This window comes from Mesocricetus auratus, unplaced genomic scaffold (assembly GCF_017639785.1).
Source record: "Mesocricetus auratus isolate SY011 unplaced genomic scaffold, BCM_Maur_2.0 Super-Scaffold_100691, whole genome shotgun sequence".
NCBI lineage: Eukaryota > Metazoa > Chordata > Mammalia > Rodentia > Cricetidae > Mesocricetus > Mesocricetus auratus.
The window spans coordinates 3843373-3868912 of NW_024429267.1; positions in this window are offsets into that span (position 1 = coordinate 3843373).

Genomic DNA, 25540 nt, shown 5'->3' on the forward strand with positions numbered 1-25540 from the left:
AAACAACCCCAGCCTCCTGGGAGGGGCCGCTGCAGAGGGCAAGGCACAAGTTAGTTATTAATCACCATCTGGAGGGAGGGCAGCGTTCTTTAGCCACATAGCAGCACAGCGGGCACAATGCTGGAGTCCCCGTGCCACCTCATCTCTATGTTCAAAGTGCCTCAGTTTCCCCCTTCTGTGAGGTGGGGAGTGGCATTTCTCCAACCCTGGAGGCTCTTGGCCAGCTGGGCCGATGGAAAGCACAGACATGAACTGTGAAAGGTACAGAGTGGTGAGAAGGTGCCATCCACCAGTGTTCACTGAGCTCGCTCGCACTGAAGGTACCAAGAGAAAGGGTCACACCAGGGACAGAAAAGGGGTTGCTGCACAGGAAGGGCTTGTTGACACAAGGCACAGGCAAGGCTCTGGCCATGAGCAGCCTTGCTAGGGCCGCTGGGTGAATCATACACACCCCCACCCCCATCCGACAACACTTTGGAACAATGCCTCAGTTGCTTTTTGTTGTTGCTTTAAATGGGAAAGGGAGGGTCTGCAGTTAAAGCCCATGTGAGCAAGAGGACCAACGTCTGGGTCCCCAGAACCCACATAAATGCCAGGTGTGTGGGAGGGGGGTGGCCTACCTATAATTCCAGCCCCAGGAGGCAGAAACAGAGGATCCCAGGGCAAGCTGGCTAAGGAGTCTAGGCATATGGGTGAGCTCTGAGTTTGATTGAGAGACCCTGCCTCACTGAACAAGGTGGAAGTGCCGTCAAGGGTGATTCCCAGCATCAGCTGCCAAATGTCAGGTCTCCACAAGCATGGGTACGCATGCCCACATGTGAGAATATGCACACACAGAAAACATACACACATACAGGTAAAAATTTAAAAAAATATTGTTTGCTTCACTTTTTTGTTAAACAGGAACTATTTTTCTAACAAAGACTTAAAAGCACAGCCTGAGGTTATAAAGTTCAAAATCAAGTCTGCTCTGGCTGAAACAGCTCTGGGCCTAGAGCCAGGCCTATCTGCACCACAGTTTGTCCACCCCTCCCCCATCTTCCTAATCCCACTCCTCAGCAGCTCCCAGGATGCCTACTCCAAGCACTGTGATTCACAACCCCCAAAGCCCCCCTCATCTGCGAGGTGCACACCTCAACCATGTTCTGTTTAATTCTTTTAAGATTTATTTTATGTGTGAGTGCTCTGTCTGCATGTAAACCTTTATGCCAGAAGAGGGCATCAGATCCCACTATAGATGGTTGTGATCACCATATGGCTGCTGGGAATCGAACTCAGGACCTCTGCAAGAGCAGTCAGCCCTCTTAACTGCTGAGCCCAACTCTCCAGGGCTCTACCCCCAACCATGTTCTTACAAGGAGGAGTGTACACAGATGTTCTGAGAAGCTGTGACTTTGAGGGACACGGGGCACTGTGAGTCACAGGGGTACATGCGCTCAGTGCAACTGTGACTGTGAAAGGAAATGTGTCAGAGCCACTGTAGGCAACAAATAGGGGTCTCACCCGTGTACCGGGGAGTGCAAAGGGCTGAAGGACGCGGGGTTGTTTAAGTCTACATATATACAAAACGACTGCGCATGCATGCATGCTTGGTAACATAATGAGTATTAAGCTGTACACGGGAAACCAGGAAGCTTCTAGAAGGAATCATAGGAGAATATCTATATCTTTGTAGTAGACCACATTTTCCTAAGCTAGGCACAAAAAAAGTACAAACTGTAAAATAAGATCATTAAGGTGAACTTCATTAGAACTGAGAACTGTTCTAGACAAGAAATACTGAAAAGAGATTTACTATATATGTCTGAAAGTCTCATCCAGGGCTAGTATGAGGGGGGGCGTATGCTGTAGCCCCAGCGCTTGAGACTCAGAGGCAGACAGACCTCTGTGCATTCCAAGTAATCATGGTCTACACATGGAGTTCTAGGGCAGCCAAGGTTACACAGTCAGACCCTGTGTCACATAAACAGACAGAAGAACTTTTCCCAGATTATACAATAAACTCCTACAAATTAATAAAAAACACTCACTTTTTAAAAATCAAATTTGAATGTCACTTTTAAAAACAGGCCTTTTCAATGCTTATCAAAGGGTTGCCAACCATACAAAAAAAAATGTTCAACATCATCAACCAACCAGAATACACAAAGCAAGGCACAAAGCCACACCTGCACATAGATCACTATGGCTGAGATTTAAGCCAGGATGTGGCTCACTAAGATCTCAGATGTCACCAGTGAGAGCATAAAGGCACTTGCTACCACACCTGAAAACCTGAGTTTGGTCCCTGGAACATGGTGGAAGGAGAGAACCAGCTCCTGTAAGTTGCCCTCTGACCTTTGTGTTCATGCTGTGCCCATGTGTGCACACACATGCATGTACATACACATAAATGTTGCAAAGACTGCCTCCATGAATGTGCTAGGTGGGGAAGGAGAAGATGCCGTTACCCAGACGAGGCCTGTGGAGCAGGCAGACATGGTCATTCCAAAAGCCTAGTAGACAGGCAGCACACGCATGTGTTCGTGGGACCCAGAGAAGCGGTGTGGCTGGAGCAGAGGATCAGGTCAGGTCAGAACAGAGGAAAAAGAATAGGGCTAGCCTGGCAGAAAAGAGTTGGACAGTCTAGAAACCCAGGTCCAAATTCTAGCTCTACACCAGTTAGCTTGGTGACCTTGGGGGATAGTCACTTAACCTCTCAAGTTTCAACTTCTCTTTTTGAATAGAGAGAAATGGTCTGACCCATATGTCAGAACTGCCTGGTATGGTGGGTGGTGCTTGATACAGTAATTGCTCAGGATCCCTCCCTCTTAGTAAAAGTGGCACAGTGAGTGCCCGCCTCCTTCATCCCAGTGGACACCACAAGAGCTCAGAATAACACAATGGGCAACAAGAACCTCCATGTTGGAAAGTGAGGGCTTGACCATCTGAGTGAGGTGAGCACATTCCACCAGCACTGCCAGGGTAACAAAGACAGGAATGGAAAAAAAGATCATGATGGAAAATCTTTGGGGAAAAATGGCCAAATGTGTGACAGGGTCCCCGGACATGCAAGTGAAGGGAGGAGGCACTTTGAAGACTCCTCAGAGAGACCTCAGAGTCTGAGGGACACAAAGACTATCTGATTCATTTCTAGGAAACCTAAAGGCAAGAGCTGTCCCATGGGAGTGGGGATGGCTTGCTAAGGTATTCTAGGCTAAAGTATATTGCTTGTGACCTCTGGGAATAGCACAGCCATAAGCATAGGGAGGCTATAGCAGGGAGGGAAAGACAGCTACAGGGGGTAGGGTGGCAGGTACTCAGAATGGAGCTGCCCCCCAGGGGACTCCTGTGTGCCTTGAGTCAGCTGGAGCTGCTCTGTGTTTCCTGGGCCTGCAATGATCAGTCCATAGCAGTATATGACATGTTCCCAGTGTGCACCATATCCCAGGACATACTGCTTCCCTGGGAAGCCGTGGGCCAGCTCTGGGCCCAAGAGGCACCTTCCACTCCTAGGGAGGTTTTACCCAAAGCTGGAGCCAATGTGGAGTTGGAGAGACTTCTCTGAAAATGCTGCTTTGGCTTCTGAAATCTGCAGCTGCCTCACTTCAGTTCCCTGAACATTCCTGCTTGGAATTCCAGCCTGACCTCCAGAAGCAACCGCTCTGTGAAGTCCAGGGCTGGGTAGAGGCTGGTGGACCTCTCCTGGCTTCTGAGTGACCATCAGGGGCTGTGACTTCGCTGCCTTGCCTGCTCTAGTGTGAGCTCTACGCTGTCCTGAATGTGTGAGGGACAGAAAGGAAACAGCTTGAACTTGGCAAAGATGAGCACACACTGCTGGGGACAGCTAGCCACAGGGGGGGGGGCACCAGGCTGATCCCGTCCTGGTTTGGAGACTCCGGGTTAGTGCTTTAAGACAGATGATCAGACAAGGGGTGGCTCTCTCAGTTTAGCTTTGGATAAGTAACAGGGAAGAAAGGAGTTGCTGTTATTGAGCACCTACTGTATACCAGGCCTCTGTGCCCCAGTGCTTTGTGTGAACTGACCGATATTCCCAAGAACAATCTTGAGGAGACCATATTGTCCTTTTCAGTTTGCACGTGAGAAGAAAGATGCCAAGAAGTTAGGAGTGTAGCCAGTGTGTACTTGAACTCTCGATGTAGCCAACCTTGACTTTGAACCCCTGATCCTCCTGTCTGTCTCTGGAGAACTGGGATTACAAGTGTGCACTGCCATGACCAGTTTATGTGGTGCTGGGGATCCAGCTCAGGGTGCTGTGCATGCTGAGCAAGCACTTTTCAAGCTGAGGAGCATCCCCACCCCTCAGAGACCATGTCCTGTGCTAAGCCGACGACATACAAGTCTGCTAAGGGAAGATGGACAGACCCGTGTGCCTCATTTCCACCACTTAGGAGCCAAATGCACTTAAAGAGTTCCTTCTCTGACCTTGGGTCCTCACCTATAAAAAAATGGCACCTTTTCTACAAGGCGGTAAAGATGATACGAGACCAGGTGTCAGCATACTACGTGTGTTCGGTAATCTTTACCTCTGATAACTCTTATCATGACCTAGTGAGAGGACAGGATGGAAACCAGGGTTACCTCATGGGGGGCAGATGATTAGGGACCCTAGAAGTTCAAGGTTAGGTGATATCCAAAGTCACAAGAGGTCCCCAAGGTTATCCCAACCCTTGGCCTGTGGCTATGTAGAGTCCCTGCCCATTTCTGGAGGCCTGGGCTGAGCGTCTGAACATGTGCTCACACTCCCCCCATCCCAGCACACACACGGGCAGAGCTGTGTGCAGAGGCGAGGCTGTCTGTGTAGGTGGCTGGAGCTGCAGGCAGGCGGCCAGGAACGCTGCTTCTGTGTGCTTTGTGCTCCGGGAGCGGCTTGCAGGGGTGGGAAGAGGTGGCTGCTTGGAATAGACAGAAAAGTACAGAAGGCTCCGTAGGCAAAAGTTCTCCCCACTTGGCCCCCACTGCTCTGCATTAAGCCCGTGAGGGTAAGGCCCCCTCTGCCCTGGGTGAAATCCTTCACGCACATTCATGCTAGGTGAAGTGTTCTTCTAGCTCCTTCTTGGTCCCTTTTAGACTTCTGTTAAGCTTCTTTTTCCTTCTGACTCCCCTGCAGCACCCCTTAACTGCACAGTATTTACTTCAGGCCCTTGCTTCCCAAGAGAGGCTGGGATCCTCCCCCAACCCCATCCTCAAGTGGTGACCTGCCCACAACTGGGCATCTGGACAACCGCTGGCCTGGGCTTCAGGAACAATCACATCCGCAAGGCGCATGGAGGAACTGGGCCCGTTCAGAGTAAAAATAACCTGTGGAATCAATTACAGCAGCAGCAGCAGCAGCAATTAGGGTGTCCGTGGGGGAATAGAGACGAACTGTTTAACTTCATCTCCTTCCTGTTCCAGCAGCATGCCGGGCGGCATGACTAAGACAAACGCGGCTTATGTAACTGGTATTTCTCATCATCAGAAGCTGCTCCATCCATCTTCCTTCAAAGAGGAAGAAAAAGAGGAAGGGAAAGAAGATGATGGCCCCTGAACTTGCACAAGCCATGGAGAAGAAAATCTAGGCCTCTAACTATAGAAGCCAAACTACCCACTCCATTAGGCAGATCACTTTTCAGAGGAAGAACAAAGGTTTTGGGCTTGGTGGTCTCCAAAAGCCTCCTGGGTTTCCATTCCTCAGAACAACTTTGGCTCTAAGGTCCTCCTGGCCAGCATGGGGGGCTTGTTTGTGTTTGGAGGAACCCCATTGTTCCTTAGTCAGGGTCTGTGTACACAGGTGGTCATTAAGCGCTTGCTAATCTTCACTGTGTGAGCAGGCTCTGCCACCCATTTCTCATCCCCAGGATGTTGCTGGGCACTGGATGTGAACAGCTGGGCTGTAGGAAGGAGGCTGGGTGAGTTTCTGAAAAGTGCCCGAGCCTGTGCCGTCAGGCTAGTGTTTTCCATTGTCAACAGTTGCTCCAGGAACAACAACAAAACAAAAGTCTGCCTCTGGGACAGAGTGGCTCCCTACTTCTCTCAGTGCTGTGACAAAATTCACGTAAAAGCAACTGGAGGAAGGGAGAGCTTTTTGTGGCTCATGGTCGGAGGCTGCAGTCTGTCATGGTTGGGAAGGTATGATGGCTGGCACTTGAGGCACCCTGTCACACTGCGTCTACAATCAGGAAGGAGAGATGGATGCTGGTGCTCAGCTCACTTTCTTCTTTTTATGCAGACCATGACCCCAGCCCATGGGATGGTGGCACCCACAGTTAGGGTGGGTCTTCCCACTTCAATGAACTCATCTGGAAACTCCCTCACAGATGTGGCGGAGGTGATATCACAGGTAGTTCTAGATCCCCACCCAGTTAACAGTCAGCCTAATCATCATGGACATCCTTAAGGTGAGCTCTGGAGAGGCTGAAATGCAAGTTAAGCCTTAAGGGTATTTAGGTAAAAGACACTCTGAAGCTGGTATCAGAAGTGGGGAGGGAGAAAACCTGGTAGGGGGCAGGGATTTGTATTGGAAAGCAAAATCTCACACAGTACTGAATAATAATAGCACAGCATCTCAGAAATGGCCAGTTTGGAGGCCAGTGAGGTAGAAGATCCTGATTGGCATAGGAGAGGAGAGTGGGGTGTCAAAGAAGCTTCTCCTGGGCTCGGGTGCGGATTCACTACTCTAAAAAGCTGGAGACCTGTGCTATTAGCCCTGAAGGCCTAGAGGTCTGGAGTCCTGGGAGGGAGAATGGCTCAGGTCCCTCACGGAGGGTGCAGAGCTATGGCCACTCATCATTGTAAGACCCCAAGTTTACTGGCAGTGACCAAGCGTCCACTCCCAGGATGTAAATTCCATTGTGTAGGGGTAGATGCTGTCAACACCTGGCCCTCGCTCGCTCAACACATCAACCATAGTTCAAGCACACCAGCCGGCCGGTGTAGGGCCAAGGGCACTGTGCCCACTAATGCCCCAGAGATCAGCCCTTGACCAATGAGCAGTGAGGATCTGGGAGGACACCCCCTCCCCCAGATGGGGAGACACTGGGTGTGTTGGGTTCTGTCCCCTGGTCCCCCAGCAGGATGGAGCTCAGGTTCCTCTCTGATGACCGGCTGAATGCCACACCTTCATGGGTTCCTCCCCATTTCTGCCTCTTTCCCACACCTTCAACCCCAGTCCCACAGATCTCCTAAAGCAGCCCCTTCCACTTGCACCTCGCCTCAGGGCCAACTTCTGGGAAACCCAAGTGAAGAGAATTAATAGACTTCTCTCACAATATAGCTGGGGAAACTGAGGCTCAGAGAGACAATGATTGCTCTTAGTCTTAGCTGGCTAAGTCCCAGGAGATCCCAGGTGACCCGTCCCATATCAGTGTCTCAGATGAGCCACAAGTCCCTCAGTGCAGAATTGATTGTTGTCCCTGTTTCTGTTTGAACAGAAAGCTAGAGGCCCCAGCAAAGAGCAGAGTGAGACTGAGGCCCCAGTGCTGTTCTCACCATCCTGTCTCCATGGTAACCAGGGCAGTGCCCATTTATCTGATGTCAGCAAAACAGCTGTGGCCTTTGGGTCCAGTTGCTGGGACTGAAATGACATATTTGCCAAATGGAGTTATCAGCCCTTCTGAAAGGGGGAGGGTGGGTCTTTTTTTTTTTTTTCAGAGAAAGGGCCATAAAGTTCAGGGGTCAGTCCGTGTCAACATCACAGAAGTGCAAGATCCACAAAAAAGTGGCTTGAAGGAGCCAGAGGAATATCATGTAGACATAGCAACCCAGAAGTGATGTGTAAAGGGATGGAACACAGCCTTTTAAAAGCAAGTAAATCTTATGCTGGAGGGGGGAATCTCAGAGGGACAGAGTTCTCTCTCTTTAAACAACTGAAGGCAGCTTGACATCTTTGTCAGTGCAAGAAACAAAGGTGCTGTGTGCTCAGAGAATGGACTCTCTCTCTCTCTCTCTCTCTCTCTCTCTCTCTCTCTCTCTCTCTCTCTCTCTCTCTCTGAAAGGTTATGTTATCTGACTCTAGCACAGTCCATCTGTCTGCCAAGTTCACTAACCAATACTGGATTGTACATAGCACCCCTCACGAAGCCAGTCAGAGACATGAGCTGACTTACTAATTATCCTGACCCTGACTGCTTTTGGAGTGTTTGTGAAGAACTAACTGCAGATCCATCCATCCATCCATCCATCATCCATCCATCCATCCATCCATCCATCCATCATCCATCCATCCATCCATCCACCCATTACAAAGCTCAGCATTTTCATTGCCTTGCTTGAGACATACTGTATGTATAGAACATGGTAAATGGGTCATGCTCTCATGCTTGCCCAGGGCACCAGCAATAAAGGCAAGCCAGGGAGGTGTCACGGTAGCCTGTGAAAGGAGTGGGAAGAACTCATGGGTCTGTCTGATTTAAGTGCTTTGGGGAGACTTTGAGTAAACATCAGGAATGGATGGACTCAGCAGTTTGGCTGGGTATCCAGTATAGTGTTGTCAGGGTTATATCAGAAAGGCAATTTGGGTCCCAATTTGAAAGACCTAAGATATCATGTTGGAAAAAGTACCTAGAATGCTCGTGATTCATTGAACATTGAGGGTCATCTGTGGGTAACTCAGCTCAGGTGGTTGCCTATTTATCCCAAAAGAGAGCAATAATATTCTTGCTAAATATTAATATGAAGAGCCAGTTATGTCCATGTGTGCAATTGGCTCCTTGTCTAGTGTTGATGGAAAGGAGGGAAAGAGTTGTTAAGCTATTAAAGATATTCCAGATTCTCTGGGCTGGAGAGATGGCTCAGAGGTTATGAGCACTGCCTGCTCTTCCAGAGGTCCTGAGTTCAATTCCCAGCAACCACATGGTGGCTCACAACCATCCATAATGAGATCTGGTGCCTTCTTCTGGTCTGCAGGGATACATGCAGGCAGAACACCGTATACATAAAATAAATAAATCTTAAAGAAAAAAAAAGATACTCCAGATTCTGTGTGTGTGTGTCTGTGTGTGTGCATGTCTATGTACATGTGTGTGTGCATGTGTGTGTATGTGTGTGAGCATGTCTGTGAGCATGTGTGAGCATGTGTGTGTGTGTGTGTGTGTGTGTGTGTGTGTGTGTGTGAAGGCCAGAGGTCAATGCCAGATGTCTTCCTGAATCACTATCTACCCTACTTTTTGAGACAGGGTCACTTACTGAACCTGGACTCACCAATTCAGTTAGACTGAGTGGCCGGTGAGCCCCAGGATGCTTCTGTCTCCTCATCCCCATTACTGGGGTTATAGATGCATGTCTCCTGGTCCACTTTTACATGGTGCCAGGGATCTGAACTCATATCTTCATGTTTATGTGGCGAGCACCTTACCCGGCTGAGGCTGAGCTGTCTCTCCAGCTCCTCCCTTTGCTATTACGTGTGCTCTCAATGAGAACAGATGAGGCTATACTCTGCCTTCCAGGAATCAGGAGGCACAGCCAATGCCCAGGACTGGCAAGATCCACGGACCTAGTGTGGCAGCCATTTGAGCTACAGTTAAAATTCCCTGGTTTCCATGATAAACCTGGAACACTTGACATTTTTATGACCCAGATACCTATCTTCTGTTTCAGGACAAACTTCAGTCAGCTACCACCTGGGTTACCGTTTCCCATCACCTCCCTGGTACTTACTGGAGGGGAGAAAAGAATCAAAAGGTGCTTGTCGTGTTTCTAGGTTCTTCAGGCTGCTCCCCTCGAACTCCTGAGGCCAGGCATTGGAAATGTATGTTTCTGTCAATAACACACGATGTAGAAAGCTCTGGGGCAGGGGACACGAGATAATGAAACAGTCGAGGTGATGGAGGGCTCCATTAATAAAACGCCATTTGCTTCTGTGCTCTTGTAGCAACCGGTTATTAAAAAGTGTCTGAGTTGCTTTTTCTACCTTCTGGTGGTGATGAAATCGAGTCCCACTGATGTAGCTTCTTACAGGGACAGCCTGGCTATCCACAACCACTGACCAGGATGGAGAAGACAGTCCAGGCCCTGATGATCATGTGGCTGTAGGTTCCTCTCCCCCTTCACCAGCCAGATTCAGGGCACATTTTCCTTGTCACATCTTCAGCTAACTTCTACCAGATAAAAAAGTGGGTGTCATTTGGCATGCTGAAGAGAACTTGCTTAAAATGGCAGCTTCCAAGGGGAGGCCAGAGCAGGGGGTGGGTCAGGGCACTCTGGGCCAAACTGTGTATTGTTAGCATAAACTCTATAATGTGAACAGGAAGAGTGCATTTGTCCTCTGCCTCTGCTGTGTGACTCTAGGCAGATGGTGTTACCCCTCTGGGCCTTATTATCTATCTTTACAGGAAGGGATGGTCTGCGGGTCATGTAGCTGAAACACGGCAATCATGGCGTGGCCCTTCTGTTCCTCTGTGGAGCTGGGAAACCAGGAGTGGGCTTCCTGGAGGGGCATCACCCCCCACAGCTTTCGATGGCCAGAATGCATCTGGAGAAGATCCAACACTGAGGACTGGGGGCTGTCAGGTCTGCAACCTGGCCTTCCAGCCTTTACCCAGGTGCAGTACCCCATATTTCCCCTAGTCTCCAAACTCCGCAGGAGGCATCCCAGCATGCCCGCCCTGCTTCCTTCTGCCACACTCCACGTTGCCATCTAGCTCCCTGCTTCTGTGATGCTCGATCCCAGGTTCCCAGGATAAAACACCTCAACACACCAGAGCCGAGCTACACCCTGATCTGTTGCCCTGGGAGACAAACATGAGCTCTGTCCATTCATAGTTCTTCTCCCCATGGGCCTAGCTGTGTGCCACTGAGAAGGCTGCTGAATGTCCTTGAACTCAGTAGCACATGAACATGAGAGGCCATCTGATTCTTCCCAGTGGGTTCTAGCTGAGTCAAGCATAACCCTCCCCTGCACCTCCCTCCAATGTCCAATGCCTGTTCATAGGCTCTTACAATGCAACATGAAACTAGCTAAAATTGTGTTCTTTTCTGAGTGTTTTTGTCAAGATCTCTGAACACCTGTGCTCAGCACACCCTTGCTTCTCTCAAATCTACTCTGGTTCCCACACAGCTCGGTGATCCTCCCCAGCCTCTGACCTTGAAGTTCTTCTGCTCCCACGAGGGGGTGGGAGGGAACCACAACTCCTCAAAGGTGCAGAGAAATTTCTCACAAGTAGAATATGTCAGAGGACAGGGCCGTGACTTGAACTGAACCTTGAGGTGAATTTGGCATTTGTATGAAATCTCTACTGTGTCTCCAGCTGCAGGACAATGGGGGCCATTTATAACTGAAAATGGAGGGAAAACATCTGGTTCAAATAACACACACACACACACACACACACACACTTTCACACAACAGGAATGCATAACAATACACATAAGCAATCTTAACCACAATGCACACTCAGCCTTTCCATTGAGGGACCATGGGAAACAAGAACATAGTGTTTGTAGGAGTCATAGATTGCTGGTTCTAAAGGTTAGGAATCAGAGATGGTCAGTAAGATGTTTAAAGTCGCACAGAACGTGGAAGACATCCTGGTGGCCCAACTTTCAAGCTGCAGACTTTCCCAGCTCCAAATGACAGGACGAAGATAAAAGTTCCCTGTCCATCTGAGACTCCAGGACACAGAAAGGAAACCACTCCTACCAAAAGGTCAGAGGGTTCCAGGCCCCAGGGAGCAGATGGCTTTAATAACAGCCTGTTGGACCACCAGATTCTGTCACTGTAGCCAAAAAGACCTCACAGTCATAGGCTCTTCTGAGACCTGGTCCCAGACTCACAGTGGCCACAGAGCCCATGAGTGGTGAGGGGCATCCCAGGCATCCCAGGTACACATGGAGAATGTGCTGCCCAGACCAAGTGTCCAGGTGGTGCTGAGCCATGTCCCCAGGGGGCAGGCAGAACAAACAGGACAGTGAAAGAGGTCAGCACACACGCAATGGGGACAGGCCTGCAGCCACCGTCACCCCCACAGGCTCCCCTGGGAATAGAGCCTCTGCTGCAGCACCAATTCTCCAGGGAGACCATCTGCCTTGTGGAGGCGGCTGGCTGCCCTGGCTTCGTCTTGTTCCTCTTTCCTGGTTATTCTGCTCTCCCCTGGGCCAGAGTTCCAGATCCACTGTCCCAAGCTCGACTTGGGTTTTCCCCAGGACAGTAATCCAAGGAGGTTGTACAGTCTGTACAGCATCCTACTCTGCTCCCACCCAGAGACAGCAAGTTCTAGAGCCTGGAAGAAAGGGCCATGCCCCCGTCATACGTATAGATGCCTATTTTCACTCCCTCCATGTCTTGTGGTCCACTCCATAAAACCAAGCACCCCACAATGAGGGCAGGAAGAACCTCACTTTTGTCTTTCTGCCCATATCTCCTGGTCCCTTTTACTACCTACTATAAGACTGAAAAGCTGAGGACATCCATGTGCCTCTTGACCAGTCCCATCACTAAGAGGGTTTAGTACCTGGAATCACATCTCTGGCTGTGCCTTCTAGACCAGGGACCTTTGATCCTTTGACAAGTACTTTTTCTCAAATTCACATGTGAGTTGTTTACCAGGAACTTTCCAGGTGTTTTGGAGCTACTGAAGTCGACAGAAGACAAGTCCTAGGTGATGGGGGGGGGGCGGAGAGACAGACAATGAACAAACACGTTCACCAAGCGGCTGTGGAATGAATGATATAACTAATGGAAGAAATGGTGCGTGGCAGAGTTAACCTCTCTACCTCACTGATGTGTACCGAAGGCCCAAAGGAAGTGAGGGAGGGTAACGTGAGGATATATGCCAAGAGCAGAAAAGTACAAAGTCCCTCACGCAGGAGTTTGAAGAACTGGCTAGAGCAGACTGGCGGGGTCATCAGTGGGTGACAGCAGATAGGAAATGAAGGGGACACATCACACAAGCCTGTAGTCCAGGGTAAGGGGTTTGGCTCTGATTAAGTGTGGGAAGGGGCATTTGCCCAGAGTTTCAAACAGAAGGGTGGCATGATGCGGCTTCTACCCTAAAGGCAGGGTGGAGAGTAGAGATGTTAAGGAGGTCAAAGGATCCTCCCCTGAGCCTCCCTCCAATGTCCAATGCCTGTTGATAGAGAGACTCTTACAAGGCAACATGGAGATCGCTAAAATTGTGTTCTTTTCTGGGTGTTTTTGTCAAGATCTCTGAACACGTGTGTTCAAACCTCACCCATGCAGGGAGTTAATAATGAAGACCCAATGATCTTGCAGTGTAGAGGCAGAGCTCTCCTCAGACTGGGGTGGGTAACCCATGAGCGCACAGAAGAATCAAGGGTGAGGAAGACTTTTTTCAGATGAATGCCTTGAAGCATGACATTGCCAACAAATGGGAAGATGGGAGGTCAGGTGACAGGCTCTGTCAGATGCCTGCTGAACACCCAGATAGGCAGAGTTAGCGTGTTTAGTAGGCATCTGGACAGAGACTCTGGAACACAGACCTGAGTGGAGAGATCTGACATCTTGAGTCTGATCCTGCATGAAGTACCACCCTAGACCTTAGACGTCTGTCAGCCAGCTCTCCCTTTGACCTTTGCCCTGAACTCTAACCTTTTATCTCCATCAACATTTTTTTGCTTCTGTAGAACAAACACTCTAGCAGGCATGCTGACTCATGCTGATCCACACAAACTTGTAAACGCACTTAAATAATGATTTTTTTTTGTTTTTGTTTTTTTGTCAACTCCATTTTGTGGTTTTTCACAAATGAACTCTGTAGACGACGACAATGTTGTGCTTGATATGGAAGGGCTGGGCGAGTCGGCTGGGGAGCCAGAAGGCCAGATGCTGATCTGGAATTTTCATTGCTTCCTCTGGAGAAGCCTTTTTTTCTCTTCCGATAGGAGAGCTGGAAAGGCTCCAGGTGGCCATCTGGCCTCGTGCTTCAGCATTTGCACTGGAGGAAACTGAGTCCCAAGAGACGGATTAACTTGCTCGAGGTCACAGTCAGGCTTTGGTGAGGAGGTTCCATGCATAGGCTGAGACAGCTGTCTCTTTAAGAGGAGCAGAGACAAGCATCAACCCTGAAGAGACTGACCTCAGCCCAGGGCTGCCTGTCCATCACCCTGCCATGGCCACACCAGGGTTCATAGAAAGATAGAGATGAGCTTGCCTCTCTCCCCTGTGGCACCACGGACTATTCTGAGGGCCATGTGTATAAATTACTAACACGGCTTTGGAGACATCGGACTACTCCCTGTTCACAGACTTTTGAACAGACTCTGGCCCTCAACTAACACCCCCCATGATGATTATCTGCTGATTATCAACCTCACAGGATCTATAATTACACAGGAGGCAAACCCTTGGGCACATCTGTGAGGGAGTTTCTAGACTGGGTTAACCGAGGTGGGAAGCCACATCCTAAATGTGGCCTGTACCACCCCACCAGGCTCGTGTCTTGAGCACAAAGGAGAAGGTGAGCCGAGCACCAGCGGTCATCTCTCTCTGCTTCCAGACTGTGGATGCAATGTGACCAGCTGTCTTGTGCTCCTGCCATCATGACTCACCGCCCATGGTGGCCTGTGCCCTTGAACTGTGAGCCCAAATGAACCCTCTTCTCTTAGGATGCTTTGGTCAGTAATTCTGTTACAACACAGAGAAAACTTGTCCAAAACCTTGCTTCCCTGGGAAGGCTTTTCTCACCTTCCAAGTTCAGCTTAGATGTTCCACTCTTCAAGTGTCCATCTTAGCATCCCGTAGCTGGTCCTGGCCTCCTGCAGCTGTGTGGCCTGGTCCTGTGCTCTCTCTAGTCTCTCTGCCTCTCCAGGGTATAGTTAAATTAATGACCACACCCTGGGGAGCAGCAATCTAAGCTCAGGAGCTGGTGCTGAGTCTAAGGCCAAAGGGGATACTCCCCAGCCAAGCCCACCCAGGGAGGAGCGTGGGATCACAGCCTCGGGCAGCTCTGCCAGGGCTTGACTATTTGGTTCATGAATCCTTACCTGCAAGACAACTTAGTAAACATATCTCTCCTGGCATTGGGGTGAAATTATTTGGGCTCCAACCTGAGCCACAGTAGAAGTCAAAAAATAGATGGAGGAGCTATAGGGCTTGTTGTTTGTTTGAGATAGGGTCTCATATATACCAGATTGGCCTTAATCTCTGTATCTGATAACCTTGAATTCTGTTGAACTCTGATCTTCCTGGCTTTACATTTTGGGATTATACATATACTCTACTGTGCTCCATTTAAGTGCACTAAGTAAGCATTCTAACCCTGAGTTCTATCTCTCTCTCTCTCTCTTTTTTTTTGAGACAAGTCTTGCTATGAAGACCAGGCTGGCCTTGAACTAGTATTCTAGTGGCCCGAATCCTGCTGCTTCAGTCTCCTGAGTGTTTAGATTACAGGCATGCACTACCACAATAAAAATTCTTTTTCATGACGTTTTTCATCCTGGCTCAGTTCTAAGATGAATTTATCTTGAAGGGTCTCATATAGAGAGCCCTTTACACCCTAAAAGAAAACACTGGGTATCCTCGATACAGTGATGATAACCATGGCTGCATACTTAGCTTAGCACCTATGGCTGACCTTATACCTCCTGGAGAGAAGCCATGAGTAACAGAAGGGTGACAGACCCAGGCTCCAGTCACCTGACATGTGCTTGGATCTCACTTGCCAGCAGCCAGGAAGGCAGGCACTCCCTCCCTCCCATTTGCCCTCTGCCTCTGTGTTCAGGTCACTCTCCCTTCCTGGCGTTCAGCCTGGGCCATTTCCTGTTTCCTGAACATCTCTCTTCAGCATATTCATGCTATTTCTCAGATCATTCCGCACCCCTTCCAGAATCTTCCTGGAAAACTCCTATATAGCCTTCAAAACTCACCTTAAGGACAACAATGTCCCCTTGAGGTGGAGTAGAAAGGCTGGGAAATTTGGGGGACATGAAAAAGCCAAGAGTCCCTCACCCTAGAATCCAGTTAAGCCTGTCACCAGCAAAGGAGCAAGAATTCCAGCTGAGGAACAACTGTTCACAGCGTTTCTCCCTGGCCGGCCATTAACCTGCCATTTTCTAGAAATCTCAACAGAAACCATTTACAGGGAAAGGACAAAACCCCTTGTGCAATCCCAGTGGCTCTGGGTCTCACCTTATCTGATTATGATTCCATCGCCCAGATCTCCAGAGTCAAGCTCTGATCTCACTTATCAAAAGGACAGAAAAGGAGGAGGAAGAACTGGTTTCTTAGCAACCTTTGGAGACATATCTCGAGACCTAATACTAACAATTAATTGTGACTCTACCTTGATTTCTATGTCTTACTCTCCCCTGCTCTCTCTTGGGAAGCTCACATCCCAACTTGGGTATGCCTGTCTTTCCTTTGAGTGCTTCTCTTTCTCTTAACCTTCATGCTTAAGGCTGTACTAAAATATATTGAATAAACTCTCCAATGCCACTTCATCATAGATAGTCCTGAAATTCTTTGGTGCCAATGCCACGAACCCGGGTTTGGCTCAAGTCGCAGTCTCTAAATGTCTAGGGGAATTCCGTAGGCTGCCGAGGAGGACACCGTGAAGCTATGTTCCTGAACCCTTCTCTACTGATACCCTGACTTCCTAGGTCCGTCCTGCACCTTCTCCTCTATGATGTGTGACAGCAGTGACAGTGAGGGAAGCGGTAGACACGGTGGTTGTTTATGCTAGTGGGCTACTCCTCTGGGTACTACTTGGAGCTCTTGCATAATTTCAACTATTCTTGGTAAGAACCTCTAAGGAAGGGATGTCCTTGCTTTGGAAGCAAGGAGACCAAGCCATGGCTGGCACAGAGCTCGCCTGACCCCCAAGGGTGGGAACAAAAGTGCTGGAGTTTGTCCTCAGCTCAGTGTCTGCAGTCACACTGACGGACTGCTTCCCATACAACTCCTCAGGTTTTGAAGCTAGAATCACTGCCCATTGCAGAGGGAGGGGTCTGTCTCCTTTGTCCTTGCATCCTCAGAAACTAGCACCAGTGGGCCTGGGAGAGACAGTGGCTGCCAACCAACCTACAGTCAACATGCATCTCAAAGACCTCTTCCCCACCCACCCTGGTCATCTCTTTTCACAAATGCTGCTATGTGTCAGTCCCAGTCCTGAGGACTTACATAAAACCGTGTTTTGGGAATGAGGAGATGGCCCAGTTGGTAAGACGCTTGCAGTGAAAGCATGTCTGCCTGAGTTCAGGTCCTCAGGCCCATACAAAGAGCCAGCTATGGCGGCTTACATCTGTGATCCCGGTGCTGGACAATGTGGAGACAGGGGGGTCCCTAGGGTGTGTTGGCCAGACTGTCTAACTGAATAGGGAGCTCCAGGCTCAGTGAGAGGCGATGTCTCAAAACTACAGCAGCAAATGATGATGGAAGACACTCGACTTCTGCCCACTCTGTGTCATAGTATGATGAGGTGGTCCTTGACCTTCCTGCTTTACAGAAGAAAACCCAGGCTTTCTGGTGGCAACACTATCACCCCACTAGGGTCCAAGACTTTCCATGCCTGGCCCCAAGCCCTAGGCCTCCCCTATCCAGACCTCACTCACAGCCCAACCCATGTTTCCCATTCCCCAATTTTGCACCTAGCTCAGAATAGGCCTGCGATAAATGTGTGGTGGATTAAGTCTATTGGAATGAGGGTGGGTGGTCTAAGAAAAATGTGCCACGACTCAGCATTCCAAGTGAAAGGCAGGGACTCTGAGCCCAAACCTGGAGAAGCCCGCTATTTTTGGATGGCCTTGAACAAATATGTGGGCTTCCTTTTTGTAGAAAAATGTCACTGCATTAGTTTCCTAGTTTCATTCTCCTGCCTGGGCTGGGGTGGATTACGCAATCAGAGCCTCAGAGTGAGTCACCTTCTGCTCAGCTGCCAAGCCATCCACAACTGCCGATATGGGCTCTGGTACACACTCCCACCCAGCTCGTGGGTGGCTGTGTTTAATGTGCATAGTTGTTTCTCTCTCTCTCTCTCTCTCTCTCTCTCTCTCTCTCTCTCTCTCTCTCTCTCTCTCTCCTCTCATGTCCCCCCTTTTCTCCCTTTCTCCTTCTTTCCCATCTTTCTCTTTTTCTTTGAAGAGATCAGATTTCAGCACCCAAGCCTTTCCGGCTGCAATTGCAAATCCATGTACCCTTTATGTATGCCACAGAGGGAAGAAATCCCTTCTGGGGAATGACGTAATGGGAGGTGACAACAGGGCGTAGGTGGGTGGCTTGACTATCTTTTCAGGGTAGACAGAAGTTGCTGTCCACTGAACCAGCTACTGCCACCATCACCACCCCCAGCATGCTGGGGAAAAAAGATTGGGTTTCTGAGCCCTCAAACCATGGCCAAAAACCTTCACACCTAACACACAGGTCTGTTTCCTGCGTTGGGTGTACTGGGCTGTAGACTTCTGAGGTCTCAAGCCAGGGAAGCCCTGTGACCAGCTCCCATGCCCCAGGCCTCATTGCTGAGCCAGGCTGCCTCAGCTAGCAGCTACTAAAGGACATTTAGAAGGCCAAATCCCAAGTCCCCAGAGACAGTGGCTCATGTGGCATCATCGATTCTCTGGAATGCCACCGAGCAGTCCAATATATGGGGGTAGGCTTACTGTTTGGGTGTGCTTCCTGAGGCTGACCCGTTGACCCAGAAAACAGTTAATTGGCGTGGGAAAGGTGGGACAATAGAAACCAAAGGCTGGTCCTGGTGTCTTCATGGATGACAGCCAGCCACTGGCAGAGTTAAATAGAGAGCTTGGGATGCTAGCAGCCCAGGTCCAGCAGGCAACACTGGAACCTTCTCTGTCATCTCCCCTAAAACTTTATGTGTGCAACACTCAATGGTCTCCAGGGTACTACCCACACATCATCTCATCCATGCCATGTTGCAGAACCCAAGCCCAACATCAAGCATCAAGGAGCACCAGTGGTACCCAGAGGACCTCTTTGCAGCCCTAGGCCTCTGGTCTCCCCCGGGGAGGGAGAGGAGCTGAGCACACTTCATATAGAGTGGACAAGCCTGCTCGGAAGGCAGAGGAACCGGCATTCACCGCGGCAGTTCATGCTGAGAACCCATAGGTAACTCTACCCTTTGGGACCTCACTTACCAGCAGCACAAACACAGTTGATAAATAAGCTAGTGTGGCTCATGATATGAGTCGCCAGATTTCTGCCTGAAAGTCTCTGATGGCTTCCCACCTCTGATGGAGCAAAATTCGGGGGATTTGAAGGCTGTTTGCCTCTTGGTCCCTGCTCCTTTGCTTGCCTGATCCTCAGCCAGTCCACTGGCCTCCAAATGTGCCAGCTCACCCCACCTCAGGCCTTTGCCATGGGTGATGGCTTCAGAGACGCTGGTGTGTCTGTGCAGCACACCCTCAGGGTTTTGCAGAAGCACAGGCATGCCAATGAGACCTTTCAAGAACTCTCTAGCCCAGCAGCACTCCTCCCTCAGGGCCTATCCACTCCTCGACTTCATTTGTCTCTGCAGCTCTGAGCAGCACCACAGACTGCCCCTTCCTTGTTTCGTTCTTCTCCTGCCCACTTCCACTCCGCTAAGCCCCACGAGGACAGACCTTTTGTGTTTCATTGTTTCATAGCCACTGGGCAGCCAGGAGATAGGCTGCTAGGGCGTCTTGATCTATATATGCCACAGGGGTGGGGAGGGAGTTCCTGGGATGCCTCTACAACTGACTGTCCCCTGAATGGTGGCATACTTAAAGCTCCTACCTTCAAAGATGGACTTGGGCTGGATTTGACTACGTTGGAAGAGTGCTTGTTTAGCATGGAAAAGGTCCTGGGTTCCACGCCCAGCATCAGATGAACCAGGCACAGTAGTACATCCAGAATTTAGGAGGTGGAAACAGGGGAACCAGAAGTTCAAGGTCATCCTTGGCTACATGGAGAGTTTGAGGTCAGCCTGGGCTACAAGAGGCCTATCTCAAACAAACAGAATAACCAACTAACTAACTAACTAACAACTAACTAACTAACTAACACAGACCTTTAACTTAAAAGAAAAGCCCAGCTCCTTGTCCCCATCACTTCTCCAGTGAAAATATTTCTTTTTATACAAATTCTAGAGTTTTTAATATTCTCTTTTCCTGCCTCCTTTGCCACCTAAATAATAATAGCATGTCAGAAAAATGAATAGATTTTGATAATAAAACACTGAGCCACTGTGTTCTCAGATGTTATGTAAGAAGTCAGGAGGATGAGGGCTCTCTGTTACCTCTCTCAGCCTATACACTCATGCACACATACAATCACACTCCACCACACACACCACCACACACTCACACACACACACCGCCACATATTCACATAGACATATACACACAAAACACACACCACATACATACACAGATCACCACACACCACACACACACACACACACACACACACACACCACCACATATTCACATAGACATATACACACACACACACTCACATGCACACCACCTCCACATATTCACATAGACATATACACACAACACACACACACACTCACACACACCACCGCATATTCACCACATAGACATTTACACACCACCTCCACATATTCACATAGACATATACTCACAAAACACACCCACACCCACTCACACACACACCACCTCCACATATTCACATAGACATATACACACCACACACACACCACATACATACACAGATCACCACACACTCACCACACACACACACACACACACACACACACACACACACACACACACACACACACACGCCTGGGAAACCAAGGAGTGAGCAAGGCCAGAGCGTGAGACCATGAGTTGCAAATAGCGGGAAGTTCCTACAACACAGAAAGGTCAAGCCTGGCTTTCAGCATGGGCCCTTCTAGAATAAGCCAAAGCTGATATGCAAAGATGCATGTCATGTGCTTATGGGTGACAATCTGAGAAGTGGTTCAGAGATAAGAACATCAGTGACACTCTCTGGAGTGCATTAGCATGTAACAGGCATGGTGTCTTTGCTCTCCTATTAGTTCCTTCTTTTGAGAATGGGGTGGGGGAGTGCTGTGTGTGTATATGTATACATGTGGAGGCCATAGGACACCTTAGGTGTTATTCCCCAGGTACTACCCACTCTGTTTTCTGAGACAGTCTAGACAGTTAGTCTAGGCTGGCTAACCAATGTCCCCACCTCCAAGGATCCCAAGCTGTGACATCAGCAGTGTCCTCAGGCATCATCAGCTACCTCCCCATTGAGATCCAGGGTTCTGTAGTCAGGGTAGCCCTGGATTGGGGCACTGACATGCTTACAGGGTGGGGGTGTTGCTGAGTTGGGGTGGAGATTCACAATGACTCTCCTTTAGGTTCTCTCTGGGGACCCTCCCAGGTTCCCAGTTTTCAGCTATACAAATCCTACTCTCTATCTTTTAGAATCAGCTTGGCAGGGGAAAAGGGAAACAAATTCATCCCAACCCAATTGGGAATAGCTCAATAAAGTCCATCTTTGCTATGTAGTCTGTTTTTGTCAAAAGCTCCAGACGTTTTAAAGTTAGATTTCATTATAACATCTTCATACACAAACTTTATTTTACTTTGGTACTATTAGTGGTTCCTCTTCCTCTTTGTTCTCTCCCCCATTCTCCTGTCCCCCTTTTGATGGTCCCATTCCTTCCCCCAAGTGGTCTTTTTCTTCTGTATATTTAAATGCTTATTCCAGGCCCTCCTTTTCTGCTTTTATGTCGAATGTATTTCATAACCCCCACCCCTTAAGATCTCTTCCTCCTCATGGCCTCCTTTCTAGTCTCCTAACTTATACACAAGTGCATTCATCAAACAAACACTTCAGTATAGATTCCACATCTGACAAAAAACATGTAATATTTGTCTTTCTGAGTCTGGCTTGCTTTGATTAACATAATGATCTCTAGTTCCCTCTGTTTTCCTGGAAATCTCATGACTTTGTTTTCATTTAAGGCTGAATAAAATTCCTTTGTGTGCATGAACCACAGTCTCTGTACCCATTCCTTGGCTGATGGACATCTAAGCTGGTTCCATTTCTTGGGACAGCAATAAACCTAGATATGCAAGTGTCTCCATTACAGCCCCTGGTGTGCTATATACCCAGGCATGCAGATTAGAGTCATGTTATAGATCTATTTTTAGTTCTTTGAGGAACCTCCATGCTGATTTCCATACTCTGGCTATGCCAGTTTACACGCCCACCAATAGTGTGCCAGGGTTCCTCTTTCTCCAGATCCCCATCAGTATTTGGTGTCTTTCATTTAGGTGATGACAGCCACTTTGACCAGGTCAGCAACATTTTTTTTTTTTTGGTTTTGTGAGACAGGATTTCTCTGTATTGTTTTGGAGGCTGTCAGTCCAGCCCAGCCTCGTACTCACAGAGATCAGCCTGCTTCTTCCTCCCGAGTGCAGGGATTAAAGGCAGCAACATATTTTAAAGCAGATTTAACTAGCATTTCCTTGGCAATTAAAATTGTTAAATACTTAAAAAATATTTATTGGCCATTGAGAACTATCAGTCTTTTTGGTTCGTTATTCCCCTTGTTCAGTGATTTGAATTTTAACATTAATTTTAAATTCTTCATTTTTTTGGATATTAGACCACATCTGGCATATAGTTGGCAAATGTTTTGCTTTTTTTATAGAAATTGTCAGGTAATGCCATCCACCACATCCTATGTGATCAGGGTCCTTTCTAGAACATTCTTACCTGTGCCTATATATTTAAGTGTTTCCCTGTTCTCTAGTAGTTACAACGTTTTGGGTCTTTAAGGTCTTTGGTCCATTTTGAGTAGTTGGACCCTAGCTGATGATGGTGTTTAGAAGACTGTGGAATTATAAGAAGGTAGAGTCTTACTGGGAGAGAGCCTTGTGGATTTTGATTGTTTATTTATTTATTTTGAGACAGGGTTTCTCTGTGCAGTCCTGGCTGTCCTGAAACTCACTCTGTAGACCAGACTGGTCTTAAACTCAGAGATCTGCCTGCCTCTGCCTCTGCCTCTCAAGTGCTTGGATTAAAGGAGTGCATCATATGCCCAGCTTTATTTTCAACTTTTTGTTGTTTTTTGTTTTTGTTTTTGTTTTTCAAGACAAGGCTTCTCTGTGTAGTAATTTATTTCTTTTAGAGGAAGCATGACATGACATGCATGAGGACTTGTGAAGACAACTGATAAACCAGCCTGCCTCCATCTTAGGCTTTAAAGTCATCTTATAGTAAAAACAAATGAGGTTCATGCTTGTTTATGATTAAATCTGTTTCTCAAGGATTGAGCAATGCCCTGCCTGTAACCTTAACTACAAATGGTACCGAATTGCCTGTTCCAGGAATGGCAACCATGTCTTTGTTTCAAAAGGTTATTATAACTGCGTTGTTATGACCACCTTGCAACCATGTCTTTGTCCCAGGAGTTTGTTATGACCAACTTGTCATGTTTGTGTTCTGCTTCTATAACCCCACCCATTTGTCTACCAAGTCCCCCATTTGGAAACCCCTATTCCTGAACTATAAAATACTTTTTCTTCCTCATGTCTATTGCTGATCTCTTAAACACTGCCTTTAGGAGAGACATCCTGTGCACCCGAATTTTTAAAAAGCTTGTTCTAATTAACTGCTTGCTTTTATTGATTTGGCCATGATTTGGCCCAGTGGTCTTTCTCCTCATATCTGTGGGATTAACTCAACTTGCCTAAGTCAGTTCTCTCCTTCCACTATGAGGGTTCAAGGGATTGAACCCAAGTCATCAAACTTGGTGGGTAGGCACCTTTAGCTACCTAGCCCTCTTGCTGGCCCAAGCCTTGAGGTTTTATAGGCCTGCTCAACTTCCTGTTTATTCTCTGCTTACTGACTACAGACACAATGTAACCAACCACCTTAGTTCTGGCCGCTATACCTTCCCTGATACTATGGTCTTTGTCCCCTCAAAAGGCAAGGAAAAACAAAAACAAAAACCCAAAAGCACCTTTTTGCCACAGCATCAAAAAAGACATTTAATACCATCCATGACGCCAGCTCCCTCAGAGTGCACTCCTGATTGGAAAGTTCTGGTGGATGCCCGGGGGAAAGCCAGGTGGCCAGACTGACAGATGTAGCATTGCTCTGGGCCTGGGATGGACACTGGAACCATCGTCACACACAAATTACTGAACTAGCGGGCAGGTGAGGTGATGCAGGTAGGAGAGGCAGGAGGCTGGTGCTCTAGGGAAAGCAGGCTCTCACTTTCAGATTCCCATCAGTCATTGTGCCCATTAGAGGAACTGCAAAATGGGGAAGCCCTGTGAGATTTCCCCCACCAAGCTGCCAGAGACAGCTTCCTGCCATGGTTAATCTCACTTCCTCTGCCGCCATGCCCACCTCTTCTCCCAGCCCGGGTTCCGACCTATATCACGGAGCTACTCTGGCGTGTGTGTGTGTGTGTGTGTGTGTGTGTGTGTGTGTGTGTGTGTGTGTGTGTGTGATGCAAGGAAGTGTAGGGAGTTCGAGGAAGCAATGAAGGGATAAGATCCTGGGAGTCACAAGAGCAGCAAAGAGAGATGGAATTCACGCCCAAAGCTCTCTGGTGGTCAAACCTGCCCATCCTCGCCAGCACCTAGGCACATCGCAGATGAAGCTTTACCCGGGTGAAAAAGCCCTTCCTGCAGTGACAGCAGCACTGGATGGGCCACGTCGGGTTAGGAGGGTGTGTGGGGGGAGCAGTTGTAACAAGCCCAGTGTTTCTCTGGTTTCCCTCAGGCCTCCCGTGTCAACTCCAGAACACACGGTGACTTTATACCCTACTCTGTGAGGAGTGCTAGTACTTTTTTTGTTTATCGAGACAGGGTTTCTCTGTGTGGCTTTGGAGGTTGTCCTGGAACTAGCTCTTGTAGACCAGGTTGGTCTCGAATTCACAGAGATCCGCCTGCCTCTGCCACCCAAGTGCTGGGATTAAAGGCGTGTGCCACCACTGCTCGACGAAAACTACTACTTATATAAGTTGTCATTTAAAATTTATATTCTAGCTCGGCAGGTAAGAGCACTGGCTGCTCTCAAAGAGGGCGCAGTTCCCAGCACCCAGGTAGCAGCTCATAACCACCTCTATAACTCCAGTACTAGGGGATGCAATGCCTTCTTCTGGTCTGCGAGGACCAGGCAGACACATGGTGCACTCACATAAATGCAGGCACACACACACACACACACACACACACACAGAGGATAAAAATTAGTATTTTAAAGGATAATTATTATTATTATTATGTGCTAGGGCAGTGAGCTGGCTCAGCCGATAAAGGCACTTACTTACGGTCTCCCCAAGCCCACATACTAAGTAAACATTTTCTATGTACTGCTCTCAAGAACAGCTATAATCTCCACAGCACAGATGAGGACACCAAATGCCAGGGAGGCCCATGGCTAATTCAAGTCACCAGCTGATATCCAGTGACTGAACCAGAGCCAGGCTGACTGAACTTCCCTAGGCTTTCCCTCAGAGCAGTTGGTCGCGTGTGCTGCTGACCTGCTCACGGCTGTGTTGCAGGCACGAGGTGTAAGTGAAGGAGGAATGGGAAGAGGTAAAACCACCCAGGGCCTGGAGCCTGGAGCCTCTGCCCTCAGCTGCCCTACTGCAGCCTCCTTGAGCTTGGATGCTGCTGGGAATTCCTC